Below are 17,951 nucleotides of genomic sequence, written 5' to 3' on the forward strand. Positions count from 1 at the left end.
GTGCTTGAGAGGAGCCAGATGAGGTGGCTCGGCCATCTGGGGCTTCATTTATAAAACATGGCATAGAATCCATACATGAGCATACGCCCAATTTTCCCTTTCCTAAATCCCCCCCGGGAGATTGTGCAGGTGGATTCACCTCTCATCCCGCCCTGGACGCGTCCACATTTTACCATGAATGGTCAATGCTAGGGCTGCATGACGAGTGGTTAACGCACAGGCCTCACAGCTAGGAGACCCGAGTTCAATTCCACCCTTGGCCATCTCTGTGTGGAGTTTGCATGTTCTCCCCGTCTATGTGTGGCTTTTCTCCGGGTACTCCGGTTTCCTCCACATTCCAAAAACATGTTAGCTTCATTGACTCCAAATTGTCCTTAGGTATGAATGTGAGTGTGAATGGTTGTTTGTCTATATGTGCCGTGGGATTGGCTGGCCACCAGTCCGGGGTGTACCCCGCCTCTCGCCTGAAGACAGCTGGGATAGGCTCCAGCACCCCCGCGACCCTCGTGAGGATAAGCGGTAGAAAATGAATGAATGAAAGTTTTTTGCGGCAACAAGAGCCTGTTTGCATTAGGCCTGACTATCTCCCCCTGCCTCACCCCCTTGGATGTTGAACACTTATTGCTTTCATAAATCAACCATGGTCAAAACTATTTGGCTTTTTTTACACAAAAATGTATTGGAAAAAAACTCTTTAGTGTCAAAGTGAAAACAGACTTCTACAAAGTAATGTCAAAGAAATAAAAATATACAAAGAAATATCATTGTTTGCATAATTATTCACCCCCTTTTGAATTGAATGGTCTAATTCAGGGGTGCTCATTAAGTCGATCGCGATCTACCGGTCGATCGCGGAGGTGGTACTGGTCGATCGCTGGTCGATCGCGGCGTGACATTAAAAAAATATCATCCCAGCATCAATGCCGTCACTTGATTGATATACAGGGCAGCCATTCAGATGACAACTGAATGTTGCCCTTCGGGCGACCAATCAAATCAAACAACGTCTCTAAGTGCAGCAGAACTTACGATGTCAGCCTATCATCCATCCCCGTTACTTGATTGACATACAGGACAACCAGTCAGATGACAACTGAATTTTGACCTTTAGGTCACCGCTCATGCGTAAACAGCGATGCAAAGTGCTAAGCTAGTCGGCGAATTGCGTCAGATTTTAAGCCCTCGCTAAAGTTTATGGTCACTAAAATGAGTGAAGGAGCTGGACCAAGTAAAAAGGCAAAAACATATCACTTCCATACGGAGCGGGAGGTGGACTTTTTTTTCACAATGTCTTTTTCGAAGTGCGTTTGCCTCATATGCCATTCTACCATCGCAGTACCAAAGAAGGGAAATGTGGAGTAATGTGGAGGTAATTACAAAAAATGTTAATTGTTAATTATGTGTGTTTTGCAATATTGGCTCATTTGGTTATGTAAGGTACATCAACATACATTGTACGTACAAATAATCCTCAATACATTTGAAAATAAATAGATGTTTTGCATTTTTGTAGTGGGTACATCATTTTGACTCGGCCATTTTAAAAGTAGCTCGCATGCTGAAAAAGTGTGAGCACCCCTGGTCTAATTCAATAGAGGTCCATAAATTGTTGCCAATAGTCTCACAATTCTGAAATGAAGATGACCTGAGTGGTGTGAGGGTGTTTCAAGTGATTGGGGTATCAAACACCAGCATCTGAAGGGTCCAGAGACTCAGGGAGTTAGACTCAAGAGTTATTGGAAGTACAATTCAGAGGATGGACACAAAAACGTTTCCAGTTCATTGAATGTTCCCCCGGAGTTCCGTGAAATCAATCATCAAGAATGGAAGGAATATGGCTTGTGTGAATCTGCCTAGATCAGACCACCCTCGTAAACTGAGGGACCGTGCAAGTAGGAGACTAGTGAGAGACGCCACCAAGACCCATACGAAGACTCTGAAGCAGTGACAAGCTTCAGCTGCTGAGGTGGGAGAGATGGCATATAGCAACTGCTGCCCGGGTTCTTCGCTGGTCAAAGCTTCATGGGAAGGTGGCAAAGGGAAGCCACTGTTGAAGAGAAGCATGTGGAAGACTCCACGGTCAAGTGGAAAAAGATTCTTTGGTCTGATGGAGCAAAATGGAGCTTTTTGGCCATCCGACAGGACGTTATGTCTGGTAGAAACCAAACACTGCACGTCACCAAAAACACACCATCCCCACGGTAGCATAGTGGTGGCAGCATCAAGCTGTGGGGATGTTTCTCAGCAGCCGGACCTGGAAGGCTTGAGCGATGGAAGATAGAGCGCAGAATGCATCCGTCCATCCATTTTCCTACGCTTATCCGGGTCCAGGTCACGGGGGCAGAAGTCTCAGTTGGGAAGCCCAGACTTCCCGATCCCCGGCCACCTCCTCCAGCTCCACCGGGAGGACACCAAGGCGTTCCCAGGCCAGCTGTGAGACATAATCCCTCCAGCGTGTCCTAGGTCTGCCCCGGGGCCTTTTCCCGGCTGGGCATGCCCGGAACACTTCACCAGGGAGGCATCAGGGAGCCATCCGGACTAGATGCCCGAGCCACCTCAGCTGACTCCTCTCAATGTGAAGGAGTAGCGGCTTGACTCTGAGCCCCTCCCGGATGGCTGAGCTACCCTACGGAGGAAACTCATTTCAGCCGCCTGTATCCGCCATCTCATTCTTTCGGTCATGACCCAAAGCTCATGACCATAGGTGGGGGTGGGCACATAGATCGACCGGTAAATTGAAAGCTTTGCCTTCCGGCCCAGCTCTCTTTTCCCCACGACGGTCCGGTACAGCGACCACATTACTGCCGAGGCTGCGCCGATCCGTCTGTCGACCTCACGCTCCCACCTTCCCTCACTCGTGAACAAGACCCCGAGATACTAGAGCAGGACCTCATTCTCAACCAATAGGGAGCACTCCACCCTTTTCCGACTGAGAACCATGGCCTCTGATTTGAGTCTCATCCCAGAAGCTTCATACTCAGATGCAAACGCTGAAGGTCGCAGTCCGAAGAGTTGGTACAGTTTTAGATCATATAAGCTCAGCTAAATCATTTTCATTTCAAGGTGGAATCAAGGATGACTTTGTTAGTTTAAACGTGCCTGGAGGTGATCATTGGCACAGTACATGAAGCAGACTTGAAACGTTTTTGCAGCAAGCACGGAATCCAAAGAAATACAACTGGAATAGGTGCAGATTCTGGAAGATCTACTAAGTTTTGTGTGCTGGTTATGGTGTGTAGCTGGTCTATAGGAGTCCACAACTCAATACAAAGATCCCAAAAATGAGCATCATAGGTCCCATAAGCCTAACCCTTTGATCAGGTCTTATATAGATAATAATTGCCAATGAAGGATTGTAGTATTTCTAATGTATGACTAGTACTGATTGGCACATTCCCAGGATTTGTGTTTGCAAAAGGCAACCATGCAAACAGCGCCTTACATTTCTACCTTCAGCAAAAAAAAAAAAAAAATCAACAGACTTGAATGCACATTTTTATTTTGGCAACCCTAGCAAGAATAGTCCGAACAAGGTCCACAATACACAGAATACATGTACTGCAAACTGTAACTACATACCCATACCATAACCATCAAGGTTGAAAAGTCCCAACTATGCATAGTACATGCAGGACTACTATCTACTACTACTACTACTGCTTGTGGCATTTACTCTGGGGGGGGGGGGGGGGGGTACCATCAGTGCGAGTAGTAAACAGTAGTATTATCAGTGGGTAGTAGTATCCATGGAGTACTTTTTGTAGTAGAAGTATTTATAGGGGTGCTTTTTTTTGTAGTAATAGTAGTATTTAGTAGTAGAGGGAGTAACTGTAGTGCTGTTTTCTGTAGGAGTACCAACTGTAGTGGTGACAGGAGTGCCGTCTGTTGGGTTGCTATCTGTAGTGGTGTTTTCCTCAGGAGTGGTGTCTGTTGGGTTGCTATCTGTAGTGGTGTTTTCCTCAGGAGTGTCGTCAGTTGGGTTGCTATCTGTAGTGGCGTCTCCGTCAGGAGTGTTGTCTGTTGGGTCGCTATCTGTAGTGGCGTCTCCGGCAGGAGTGTCGTCAGTTAGGTTGCTATCTGTAGTGGTGTTTTCCTCAGGAGTGTCGTCAGTTGGGTTGCTATCTGTAGTGGCGTTTTCGTCAGGAGTGTTGTCAGTTGGGTTGCTATCTGTAGTGGCGTCTCCGGCAGGAGTGTCGTCTGTTGGGTTGCTATCTGTAGTGGTGTTTTCCTCAGGAGTGTCGTCAGTTGGGTTGCTATCTGTAGTGGCGTCTCCGTCAGGAGTGTTGTCTGTTGGGTCGCTATCTGTAGTGGCGTCTCCGGCAGGAGTGTCGTCAGTTAGGTTGCTATCTGTAGTGGTGTTTTCCTCAGGAGTGTCGTCAGTTGGGTTGCTATCTGTAGTGGCGTTTTCGTCAGGAGTGTTGTCAGTTGGGTTGCTATCTGTAGTGGCGTCTCCGGCAGGAGTGTCGTCTGTTGGGTTGCTATCTGTAGTGGCGTCTCCGGCAGGAGTGTCGTCTGTTGGGTTGCTATCTGTAGTGGCGTCTCCGGCAGGAGTGTCGTCAGTTGAGTTGCTATCTGTAGTGGCGTCTCCGTCAGGAGTGTCGTCAGTTGGGTTGTTATCTGTAGTGGCGTTTTCGTCAGGAGTGTTGTCTGTTGGGTCGCTATCTGTAGTGGCGTCTCCGGCAGGAGTGTCGTCAGTTGGGTTGCTATCTGTAGTGGCGTCTCCGGCAGGAGTGTCGTCTGTTGGGTTGCTATCTGTAGTGGCGTTTTCGTCAGGAGTGTTGTCTGTTGGGTCGCTATCTGTAGTGGCGTCTCCGGCAGGAGTGTCGTCAGTTAGGTTGCTATCTGTAGTGGTGTTTTCCTCAGGAGTGTCGTCAGTTGGGTTGCTATCTGTAGTGGCGTTTTCGTCAGGAGTGTTGTCAGTTGGGTTGCTATCTGTAGTGGCGTCTCCGGCAGGAGTGTCGTCTGTTGGGTTGCTATCTGTAGTGGTGTTTTCCTCAGGAGTGTCGTCAGTTGGGTTGCTATCTGTAGTGGCGTCTCCGTCAGGAGTGTTGTCTGTTGGGTCGCTATCTGTAGTGGCGTCTCCGGCAGGAGTGTCGTCAGTTAGGTTGCTATCTGTAGTGGTGTTTTCCTCAGGAGTGTCGTCAGTTGGGTTGCTATCTGTAGTGGCGTTTTCGTCAGGAGTGTTGTCAGTTGGGTTGCTATCTGTAGTGGCGTCTCCGGCAGGAGTGTCGTCTGTTGGGTTGCTATCTGTAGTGGCGTCTCCGGCAGGAGTGTCGTCTGTTGGGTTGCTATCTGTAGTGGCGTCTCCGGCAGGAGTGTCGTCAGTTGAGTTGCTATCTGTAGTGGCGTCTCCGTCAGGAGTGTCGTCAGTTGGGTTGTTATCTGTAGTGGCGTTTTCGTCAGGAGTGTTGTCTGTTGGGTCGCTATCTGTAGTGGCGTCTCCGGCAGGAGTGTCGTCTGTTGGGTTGCTATCTGTAGTGGCGTCTCCGGCAGGAGTGTCGTCTGTTGGGTCGCTATCTGTAGTGGCGTCTCCGGCAGGAGTGTCGTCTGTTGGGTTGCTATCTGTAGTGGCGTCTCCGGCAGGAGTGTCGTCAGTTGGGTCGCTATCTGTAGTGGTGTTTTCCTCAGGAGTGTCGTCAGTTGGGTTGCTATCTGTAGTGGCGTTTTCGTCAGGAGTGTTGTCTGTTGGGTCGCTATCTGTAGTGGCGTCTCCGGCAGGAGTGTCGTCTGTTGGGTCGCTATCTGTAGTGGCGTCTCCGGCAGGAGTGTCGTCTGTTGGGTTGCTATCTGTAGTGGCGTCTCCGGCAGGAGTGTCGTCAGTTGGGTTGCTATCTGTAGTGGCGTTTTCGTCAGGAGTGTCGTCAGTTGGGTTGCTATCTGTAGTGGCGTCTCCGGCAGGAGTGTCGTCTGTTGGGTTGCTATCTGTAGTGGCGTCTCCGGCAGGAGTGTCGTCAGTTGGGTTGCTATCTGTAGTGGCGTCTCCGTCAGGAGTGTCGTCAGTTGGGTTGTTATCTGTAGTGGCGTTTTCGTCAGGAGTGTTGTCTGTTGGGTCGCTATCTGTAGTGGCGTCTCCGTCAGGAGTGTTGTCAGTTGGGTTGCTATCTGTAGTGGCGTTTTCGTCAGGAGTGTTGTCAGTTGGGTTGCTATCTGTAGTGGTGTTTTCGTCAGGAGTGTTGTCTGTTGGGTCGCTATCTGTAGTGGCGTCTCCGGCAGGAGTGTCGTCAGTTGGGTTGCTATCTGTAGTGGCGTTTTCGTCAGGAGTGTTGTCAGTTGGGTTGCTATCTGTAGTGGCGTTTTCGTCAGGAGTGTTGTCTGTTGGGTCGCTATCTGTAGTGGCGTCTCCGGCAGGAGTGTCGTCAGTTGGGTTGCTATCTGTAGTGGCGTCTCCGTCAGGAGTGTCGTCAGTTGGGTTGCTATCTGTAGTGGTGTTTTCCTCAGGAGTGTCGTCAGTTGGGTTGCTATCTGTAGTGGCGTTTTCGTCAGGAGTGTTGTCTGTTGGGTCGCTATCTGTAGTGGCGTCTCCGGCAGGAGTGTTGTCTGTTGGGTCGCTATCTGTAGTGGCGTCTCCGGCAGGAGTGTCGTCTGTTGGGTTGCTATCTGTAGTGGCGTCTCCGGCAGGAGTGTCGTCAGTTGGGTTGCTATCTGTAGTGGCGTCTCCGGCAGGAGTGTCGTCTGTTGGGTTGCTATCTGTAGTGGCGTCTCCGTCAGGAGTGTTGTCAGTTGGGTTGCTATCTGTAGTGGCGTTTTCGTCAGGAGTGTTGTCTGTTGGGTCGCTATCTGTAGTGGCGTCTCCGGCAGGAGTGTCGTCTGTTGGGTTGCTATCTGTAGTGGCGTCTCCGTCAGGAGTGTCGTCAGTTGGGTTGTTATCTGTAGTGGTGTTTTCCTCAGGAGTGTCGTCAGTTGGGTTGCTATCTGTAGTGGCGTTTTCGTCAGGAGTGTCGTCTGTTGGGTTGCTATCTGTAGTGGCGTCTCCGGCAGGAGTGTCGTCTGTTGGGTTGCTATCTGTAGTGGCGTCTCCGTCAGGAGTGTTGTCAGTTGGGTTGCTATCTGTAGTGGCGTCTCCGGCAGGAGTGTCGTCTGTTGGGTTGCTATCTGTAGTGGCGTCTCCGTCAGGAGTGTTGTCAGTTGGGTTGCTATCTGTAGTGGCGTTTTCGTCAGGAGTGTTGTCTGCTGGGTCGCTATCTGTAGTGGCGTCTCCGGCAGGAGTGTCGTCAGTTGGGTTGCTATCTGTAGTGGTGTTTTCCTCAGGAGTGTCGTCAGTTGGGTTGCTATCTGTAGTGGCGTCTCCGGCAGGAGTGTCGTCAGTTGGGTTACTATCTGTAGTGGCGTCTCCGGCAGGAGTGTCGTCTGTTGGGTTGCTATCTGTAGTGGCGTTTTCCTCAGGAGTGTTGTCTGTTGGGTCGCTATCTGTAGTGTCATCTATCTCAGGAGTGCCGTCTGTTGGGTCGCTAACTGTAGTGCCGTTTTCTGCAGGAGTGCCATCTGTTGGGTTGCTAACTGTCGTGTCGTTTTCTGGAGGAGTCATATCTGTAGGTTTAGGATTTGTACCAGGTAGTACGTCAATAAATAGGTAGTTTTCTATTATCTTCAAACTCAAGTGAGTTTCTTCAGGAAACTTGAATTTGAAGTGTCCGGGCCGCAAACAGAATTCATCAGCGGGATCAAGGGTTTTATTGGTTCGAGTGGTTCCAGTCATTGAAGCAGTGTAATGTTGTGCTTGAGTAGGCAGACTCTTGGTTCCTGTTTGAAGTAACATAGTCATATATCAGTAAGCATTCATATCTCGCAGTATGTAGTTGTACAGAAGTACATACTGTGGTTTATATTTCACGTCTTGTCGAGTATTTGATGACTTACCTACGAGCACAAATACAAGAATGAAAGTCTTGATCATCATTGTGTTGTCTTTGTGTCCTCTGATGTCCAAGATAAAGTCAGATGGCTTCCTGTAAGACAGGGAGAAGGAACATTGAATGGCATATAGAAAGTGGCGTCCATCAGGGGACGGTGTCCTGTTGGTCAGAGCTCAGGAGGATGACTGACATCTCTCTCCTCCTGTTCATGTTTTGCTCTACCAGTGTGATGTTACATCATTGTGTGTCACTGAAACCCTTTGGTCCTCCAGGACTGAGCTGGCTGTCTCCACTGGAACGTCTGGTCAATAAAAATGTTCCTGCCTGAAGGAGCGTGCGTGAAGGAGATATTGTGCAAGGCACGCAGAGTGTGATGCTCTATTTAAACATTATTGTAGTCATGTGCCACGATGTCTGATTCTGATCCTATCACAAGTAAAAAAAAATATTTCTGCAATTTCAACTAATGTGTCTGACGAATTTTAAAAGGTTGTGTATCCGATATCATTGCGGTAAACGACATTACGACACTTAATTAATGAAGTAAATCAATAATTAATTTACCACCCTCGGCCATCTCTGTGCGGAGTTTGCATGTTCTCCCCGTGCATGTGTGGGTTTTCTCCGGGTACTCTGGTTTCCTCCCACATTCCAAAAACATGCTAGGTTAATTGGCCACTCCAAATTGTCCATAGGTATGAATGTGGGTGGGAATGGTTGTTTGTCTATATGTGCCCTGGGATTGGCTGGCCACCAGTCCAGGGTGTACCCCGCCTCTCGCCTGAAGACAGCTGGGATAGGCTCCAGCACGCCCGCAACCCTTGTGAGGATAAGCGGTAGAAAATGAATGAATGAATAATTTGAGAAATGAATGATGTTAGAGCTGCAGGGCAGACGAGTGGTTAGCGCACAGACCACACAGTAGTCCCGATTTCGATTCCCCCCTCTGGCATCTTTTTGTGGAGTTTGCATGTTCTCCCCGTGCATGCGTGGGTTTTCTCCGGGTACTCCGGTTTCCTCCCACATTCCAAAAACATGCTAGGTTAATTGGCCACTCCAAATTGTCCATAGGTATGAATGTGAGTGGGAATGGTTGTTTGTCTATATGTGCCCTGGGATTGGCTGGCCACCAGTCCAGGGTGTACCAGGGTGTACCTCTTGCCTGAAGACAGCTGGGATAGGCTCCAGCACCCCCGCGACCCTCGTGAGGATAAGCGGTAGAAAATGAATGAATGACTTTTTGGGGGGCATTTTGCCCATCATCCACAATCCTTATGTGGGAAATGAATTAGCTTTTCTATGTGTTCTAAATGAGGGTAAAAGTGCTAGTACCTCTCTGTAGTAGTGATGTGTGGATCCACACTGAAGTATCGACACCTCCGATACCAGATCTTTAGGCTGTAAAAATGATTCTCAAATGAAAACATCGCTACTGCGATGCATCAGTCATGTTTGACCCATGTTTGAGCAATTATGCTTGTAGTAGAATTTTTAAACTATATCATTAACCTGAGGCACAGCGATGTGAGCCCCTCCCATACTCCATTTGGTTTGGTCACGTCTGAACAGCATGGGGGCACAAATATCCCACATGTGGAGGGCGCCCATCTGCCACACATCCTAACTTGATCAGCGCTGAACCCTCTGCACCCCCCAAGAGAATGCCCCCCAAGGCGGTTTCCCATACGGCCCATCGCTAGAACCGCCACCGGGCGTGTGTATGTGGTGGAGGAGGTTTTTACCACGTCCCAGGATGCACCATATAGTCTAGTTAAGAATCGGGCTGTGGCATCTCTGTCGGTTGGCCAAGTGACACCACTATCATCCATCTTCGCCGGCAACCAATGTCATGTTGCCTGTTTAAAGCCGGTGCCTTCCTGCACCAAAAGACATAATGTGATGACACAATGACAACATCGTTGCCAACATTATTCTCCCGTATTTGCATCCGGTAATGGGCTGAAAAGTGACGCTTTGCCCCGTATTATTGTGGGAATAAAAAATAGTCCACGGATTCCAGCTTCTGAAATGGTTATCACGAGGCAGTATTAGTATTGGAAAAGACCAACAAGTGTGTATGCCAGGGTAAGAGGAACACAAAAGTAGTGGAGACACTGAAGAAGGTCCAGTCACGGATGCAAAGAGACAAGTCATATGCAGGGAGAAGAGTGATGGACATGCAGGTCCAGGGTAGGACAGGAACACCCGTACGACCGGGCTCGGTGCAGGAAAAAAAAAGCATCTTTCGGCTAGCAATTGAGAGAAGAATAAAGGACTCACCGCTCTGAATGAGATCCCTTGTTAAATCCCAAAACTGGAGGTTGACTTGGCTCTTCGGGTCCTGCTCCAACTTTATATGAACACGGAAAGGTCCCTCCTTCACTTGGTGGCTTCGACAGTCTTCTTTTGAATCTCTGGAGTGTCAGCTGGACTGATGAATAAAAATGCAAACCTTGTCACGTAACATTGCTAGCCATTTGTCCAAAACAATGCCAATAATTAAAAGAACACGCCTCGCAGTGGTGGCACAACAGATGTAAAGTGTCTTTTAATTAGGATGATTCAGCGTTCACCGGTTAGTCATTTCACAGACAAGGGGACATTATAGGACATGTGAACGGGCGTTTGCACAAATACCTCGCTTCTCTGAAGTTGTCCCAGCAACAAGAGACAACAGACCGGAGCTGTCCTATCTAGTCAGACGAGAGCTGACCCTCCCAGTCGTTGAACATGAATCAATGAAGCCAAACGTCTTCTAAGACAGCGGCTATCCAATCAGTGTGCTGAGAAGACAACATCCTCAGGTCAAGGTCAGACAAGTCATGCCATGAAGACATGGGCTTGAGGTCTTTTACCAAATAAAATGAATGGAATTACAAATGTCATTCAATGTCAGATTTGATAGAGTGGTATCGTCTTTGTTTTGGATAAGACCAGTGTGACTTAGTCAGGGCACGGACATGTAATCCACACCCTCTGTTGTTCTCACATGACTGGACCTTCATAGGTGCATTCCATGAGACCGTTCCTGTGGGAAAGTTCTTGTCTCGCTGAAAATGACATCACAGCAATCCCATGAGTTGACTGATGGCGGTCTGATGGCGGCCTGATGGCGGTCTGATGGCGTACAGGAAAGCAGAGATGCCACGCACAACTTGGAGTCATTGTGCGCTTATGAGGCTATACAGCAGGGGTGCTCACACTTTTTCAGCATGCGAGCTACTTTTAAAATGGCCGAGTCAAAATGATCTACCCACTACAAAAATGCAAAACATCTATTTATTTTCAAATGTATTGAGGATTATTTGTACGTACAATGTATGTTGATGTACCTTACATAACCAAATGAGCCAATATTGCAAAACACACATAATTAACTATTAACATTTTTTGTAATTACCTCCACATTACTCCACATTTCCCTTCTTTGGTACTGCGATGGTAGAATGGCATATGAGGCAAACGCACTTCGAAAAAGACATTGTGAAAAAAAAGTCCACCTCCCATTCCGTATGGAAGTGATATGTTTTTGCCTTTTTACTTGGTCCAGCTCCTTCACTCATTTTAGTGACCATAAACTTTAGCGAGGGCTTGAAATCTGACGCAATTCGCCGACTAGCTTAGCACTTTGCATCGCTGTTTACGCATGAGCGGTGTCATCTGACTGGTTGTCCTGTATGTCAATCAAGTAACGGGGATGGATGATAGGCTGACATCGTAAGTTCTGCTGCACTTAGAGACGTTGTTTGATTTGATTGGTCGCCCGAAGGGCAACATTCAGTTGTCATCTGAATGGCTGCCCTGTATATCAATCAAGTGACGGCATTGATGCGAGGATGATATTCTTTTAATGTCACGCCGCGATCGACCAACGATCGACTAGTACCACCTCCGCGATCGACCGGTAGATCGCGATCGACTTAATGAGCACCCCTGCTATACAGATAACGTTAGCAGCAAAACTTTGCCAAATGGCTATCATTAGCTGGCAGCGAACATGTTACGTGGTGCATAAGCGCTCGAGCCCTCACGCAGTAAATGGGCTGCCACTTGAATACTTACCTATTTGGTCCTTCAAATCCCATTCAGCTCCTGATCACAAAGCATTGGGGGTAATGGGGGTTCAGGATTCTTCAACATGGTCACGGTGGACTGAGGGATGAACCAGAACCCTTACAGGGCGGGGAGACACCGATGCCATCCTGCCAAGGTAGCGTCAGCCTCATCTTCTCTTGCTCTTTGGTGGCCATCCACGCTACTGCTGAGCCAGGTAGGTGGTGGTAGGCAGTGCTTGTGAAAAAACATTTATTATAACATTTAGAATAGAATAATAGAATGTTTTGGTTTATGTGTTCATTTCAGGAAAATCCCGAGCCTGTTGTTTGTTTTGTTTCTTGTAAAGCGTAGGTAGGTAGTTTTTGGACACGTTTGTATTTCCTTTATTTTCATGGTATTAACGAGGGATGAGCCAGAATGTTTTTCTTGGCAGACCTGATTTCTGCTTCATGATATGGATGATGCGAGTACGAAACCAGCATTTGGTCATTATGGTTCATTATTGGTGTTTAAAGGAAACGTGTCTGTGATTGGTCAGTCACACAGAGCGAGCTCCTCTCCCTTAGACCAGCTGGGTGGTGTCTCATTCACCTATACCAGAGGTAGGGAACCTATGGCTCGGGAGCCAGGTAGGGCTCTTTTGATGACTGTATCTGGTTCTCAAGCATTTACCACAATAAAAATGTATTTTTGCTAACATTTTAAAGTAAACCATCACAGAAATGACTGTTGAAAATAATATTCAAAATCAACAACTTTCTTATGCATTTTAATTTGTCCATCTATTTTCTACTGCAATACGGCCAACCATATCTATCTTTCCTGATGATATTTTCCAGGTCAAACACCAAAACGTGATTATTACTGGGTAATGCTGTGGTCTACCTCGGTCATTGAGATGTCAACATGTAAATATAAACTTTCCTCCTTTAGTCAAATAGTCACCTAGCTAAAGCTGCAGAACCAAGCCTTCTGACGAAGATGGCCAAAAGAAAGAAATACATGTACGGAGTATGGTGCAAAACCATGCAGCAGCAGAAGTTGTATTAATGGCAACAAGTATTTGATTTATTATTGGACACTGCGCTGCTCACGAAAGTGTGCTGGCCACACCCCATTAGCGTGGGGTAGTGTGTCTGGTCTACACAATTAGAGCCCGTTATATCTAAAACTGTTGGTCTTACATAAAAATGCACACATTTTATTGCATTCAATGTTTAAAAAAATGTATATGGCTCTCACAGATACACATTTTAAAATATCTGGTCTTCATGGCTCTCTTAGCCAAAAAGGTTCCCGACCCCTGACCTATACGGAACAATTGGGACGGTGTCACAATGCCTCCACTTTATTAGGTTTTCTTCAGCTGGCCTCTCTTTGGGTTTGTGTCCAAAGTTACTAAAGTTACTTAGTAAAATTGCTCCGTAACGTACATGGTGCACAGCGCTATGCAGACACTCAACAACTCAACTGGGGTAGCATGAGCGCTTTTTCCCTTTCAAATGTCTTTTTCCTTATTCCATGAAGTCATTATAAAGCAGGCTTGCTACCTATAATATAACAATGTTGTGCATTTTGACTTTCAGTACACAGACAGTGGTAACGATAACCTGTTTTTTTTGTCAGCTCGCTTGGGCTGGTTTGGCTGCTGATATGAAATCAGTTGGAAAATTGCTTTTGCTCTTGAGAAAAATACAGTCAACAAGGCTAACAGATTATTTCCCTGTTTGCACGAGTCACCAACTTCATTAAAAATAACGAAAGCATCAAGGGTCACTGACACACATACACAGTACACATATAGCTGAATAATAAACAATACATGCAGCAACTACTGATAGGTCAATGTCCATTTCAAACTTCATCATGTACATTTAAGCCCCACATCCCATTTCCGGTTAAACCATGCCCACCTCAGTTTTATACCCCACCCACTCCGAGTACAGATACGGATAGAGATGATTTAGATGGCTGAACAGATACAGACAGATACAGATAGTGGTGTACCTACTAATATTACAAAAATGGAGTCATCAGAAAAAAAATATATATTTTTGTTTAAAGAGAAATAATAAATTGAGAATAAAAAATCAAACATTTGAGTAATGAAGGAGCAATTGGTTGAATGATGGAGCTAATGGAATGTTTTATGTCTTAAATGGACATAGTACATAGTGTAAGTGGTGGTTATGTTTATATACTATATATACTATAGTCTTAAATGGACATAGTACATAGTGTAAGTGGTGGTTATGTTTATATAACATATATACTATATGTCTTAAATGGACATAAGATTAAGATTAAGATATTAAGATTAAGAAGAAGAAGGAGTCCTATCGAGCATTGATGGCTTGTGGGACTCCGGAAGCAGCTGACAGGTACCGTCAGGCCAAACGGTTTGCGGCTTCGGCGGTTGTCGAGGCAAAAACTCGGGTCTGGGAGGAATTCGGTGAGGCCATGGAGCACGACTTTCGGTCGGCCTCGAAGAGGTTCTGGCAAACCATCCGGCGCCTCAGAAAACGGAAGCAGTGCCCAGTCCACACTGTTTACAGTGGAGACAGGGGCCTGCTGACCTCGACTGGGGATGTAGTCGGATGGTGGAAGGAATACTTTGAGGCCCTTCTCAATCCCACTGACATACCTTCCATAGAGGAAGCAGAGTCTGAGGACACATACGTGGACAGTGCCATCACCGTGGCTGAGGTATCTGGGGTGGTTAAAACGCTCCTCAGTGGCAAAGCTCCGGGGGTGGACGAGAACCGCCCAGAATTCCTCAAGGCTCTAGATGTTGAGGGACTGTCTTGGCTGACACGTCTCTTCAACATTGCATGGAAGTCGGGAACAGTACCTTTGGATTGGCAGACCGGGGTGGTGGTCACCCTTTTCAAGAAGGGTGGCCGGAGGGTGTGTTCCAACTACAGGGAGATCACACTCCTCAGCCTCCCTGGGAAAGTCTATTCCAGGGTGCTGGAGAGATCACGGTCCAATGCGGTTTTCGTCTTGGTCGTGGAAGACGTTTTTCCCAGACTGGACCAGCTCTACACCCTCACGAGGGTGCTTGAGGGTGCATGGGAGTTTGCCCAACCAGTCTACATGTGCTTTGTGTCCCTCGTAGCGTCCTTTGGGGGGGTGCTCCGGGAGTATGGGATTGGTGGCGCGCTACTACGTGCTATCCGGTCCTTGTACAAACGGGGCAGGAGTCTGGTTCGCATTGCCAGTAGTAAGTCAAGCCTGTTTCTGGTAAACGTTGGTCTCCGCCAAGGCTGCCCTTTGTCACCGATTCTGTTCACAATTTTCATGGACAGAATTTCTAGGCGCAGCCAAGGTGTTGAGGGAGTCCAGTTCGGGGGCCTTAGAATCTCATCTCTGCTATTTGCAGATGATGTGGTTCTTATGGCTTCTTCGGGCTGAGACCTTCAGTGTTTACTGGGACGGTTTGCATCTGAGTGTGAAGCGTCTGGGATGAGACTCAGTACCTCCAAATCCGAGGCCATGATTCTCAGTCGGAAAATGGTGGAGTGCTCCCTCCGGGTTGGGAATGAGGTCCTGCCCCAGGTGGAGGAGTTTAAGTATCTCGGGGTGAGAGGTGAGAGTGTGAGGTTGACAGACGGATTGGTGCAGCCTCGGCAGTAATGCGGTCGCTGTACCGGACCGTCATGGTGAAAAGAGAGTTGAGCCGGAGGGCAAAGCTCTCAATTTACCGGTCGATCTTTGTTCCCACCCTCACCTATGGTCATGAGCTTTGGGTCATGACCGAAAGAATGAGATTGCGGATACTGGCGGCTGAAATGAGTTTCCTCCGTAGGGTAGCTGGACTCACCCTAAGAGATAGGGTGAGGAGCTCAGCCATCCGGGAGGGGCTCAGAGTAGAGCCGCTTCTCCTTCACATCGAGAGGAGTCAGTTGAGGTGGCTCGGGCATCTAGTCCGGATGCATCCCTGGTGACGTGTTCCGGGCATGCCCAGCCGGGAGCAGACCTAGACTGCTGCCCCCGCGACCCAGACCCAGATAAGCGGAGGAAAATGGATGGATGGATGGATGGCTATGGAGCAGAACAATGCACTAGCATGACCAACTCACAAATGACCCGACAAAGAAGGGAAGCGCGCACCTGAAGTAAATAGGCAACACAATAGGAAACAGGTGCGGGAGATAATTGAACGCAACTGAAAACGGAACAGAGCCACACAGGGAGTAAATACAAAATAAGGGCAACTAGGAACTCAGGAAAAAAGGAAAACTAAGAGCTGTCATGAGGGGGTGAAGCCCAATTGTGACACCCCGGCTACATCTATCATGAGAAAGCCAGCAGCACTGGCCGTGGTGGTAGTCTGGCCAATTTACGCCGTGATGAAATGGAACTGACCCCCCTCCCTCTGCCAAAATTCTCCTCATTTGAGTGCCTTGCCGCGAAGTGCAACCCCCCCGTTCCGTGCCAATACTGGTCATTTACCGACGTCCCAAACCAAACTCAGCCTTTGTCCCAGAGTTACATGACCTCCTTACCACACTCTGCTCAACATCCACCAACATGGTTATTCTGGGAGACATGAATATTCACGTGGACACTCCCTCCTGCCACTCTGCATCTGAGTTGCTACAACTGCTGGACATCTAACACAGCATGTGGATGTACCTACACACTCCAGCAACCTGCTGGTGTACGACCAGCAGGATGCTATTCCCCTCCCCTCATTCATTTCATCAGATTCCAATTGAGTGCATCCCATAATCAGTTCCCAGTTCCACATGTCCAAAAGGAGTAGGAAGAAGCAAAGCTTATTAAATCCTACCCCTCCATCTGGTACTTTTACAATCACTAACTGTTACATTTGTTCACTTCCTGCTTTCCATAATACAGTTTAAGGGTTTAAGTTTTTTTATTTTTTATTTTTAAATTTTGTAATTTATTTGTCCTGGCGGCACGGCGGTCTAGTGGTTAGCGCGCAGACCTCACAGCTCGGAGACCAGGGTTCAATTCCACCCTCGGCCATCTCTGTGTGGCATTTGCATGTTCTCCCCGTGCATGCGTGGGTTTTCTCCGGGTACTCCGGTTTCCTCCCACATTCCAAAAACATGCTAGGTTAATTGGCGACTCCAAATTGTCCATAGGTATGAATGTGAGTGTGAATGGTTGTTTGTCTATATGTGCCCTGTGATTGGCTGGCCACCAGTCCAGGGTGTACCCCGCCTCTCGCCCGAAGACAGCTGGGATAGGCTCCAGCACCCCCGCAACCCTCGTGAGGAAAAAGCGGTAGAAAATGAATGAAATGAGTTTTTTTGTCCCGTACCAAAGTACTGGGTGATATGAGCATCCAATGCCATAATGGGTACCATAGTGCGTGTCAATATAGTGATATATATAGCACATCATGACTGGTTCAAGACTCTTCATCCTTGTATTTAGCAAACATCAACTGCTTGTATTGTTTCTTTTTTTTTTTTTTTTTTTTTTTTGTCCCGTCCAGCCATTGGGGCAGATAGTATTGTTGATCTAAATGCCCTTACATGCTAGACAGATTTGCTCTGTGTCAGGAAAGGTGTTGGCTACAACTTCCCTGTACCATGAAATTTTATTTGCCGTTATTTGATGTCTTTGTTATGCCATTTGGGACGACCGGACCGGAGCAAGAAGAAGAACAGAAAAGAAGAAGAGAGAAGAGAAAGGTGGGGTCGGGGGGGGGGGGCAGTAGAGGGAGAGACAAAAACAGCAGCAACAAGAATTCCCAAAACAACAACAGTGACAAACAGAACAGTTAAATGTCAATGATGGCTAAGGGTCACACTGGAGATGATATCAGTGGAATGAAACAGTCCAACTTACCAATAGCAATAGTAACAATGAGGACATGACCCATGATAGTAAACACAATTGCAACCATACAGTTACAGTAATTAAAATCTCATTGCTTGACATCATTATTACTGTAATAATAGCATACCAATACTATATAAACATCAGGGATAAGAGAGTAGATTGTATAGAGAAGCACCCATGTGCTGTGAGTGCCCATATGGAGGTGTGTTGTGTATGTGAATG

This window comes from Doryrhamphus excisus, chromosome 14 (assembly GCF_030265055.1).
Source record: "Doryrhamphus excisus isolate RoL2022-K1 chromosome 14, RoL_Dexc_1.0, whole genome shotgun sequence".
In the NCBI taxonomy this organism is placed as follows: Eukaryota; Metazoa; Chordata; class Actinopteri; order Syngnathiformes; family Syngnathidae; genus Doryrhamphus; species Doryrhamphus excisus.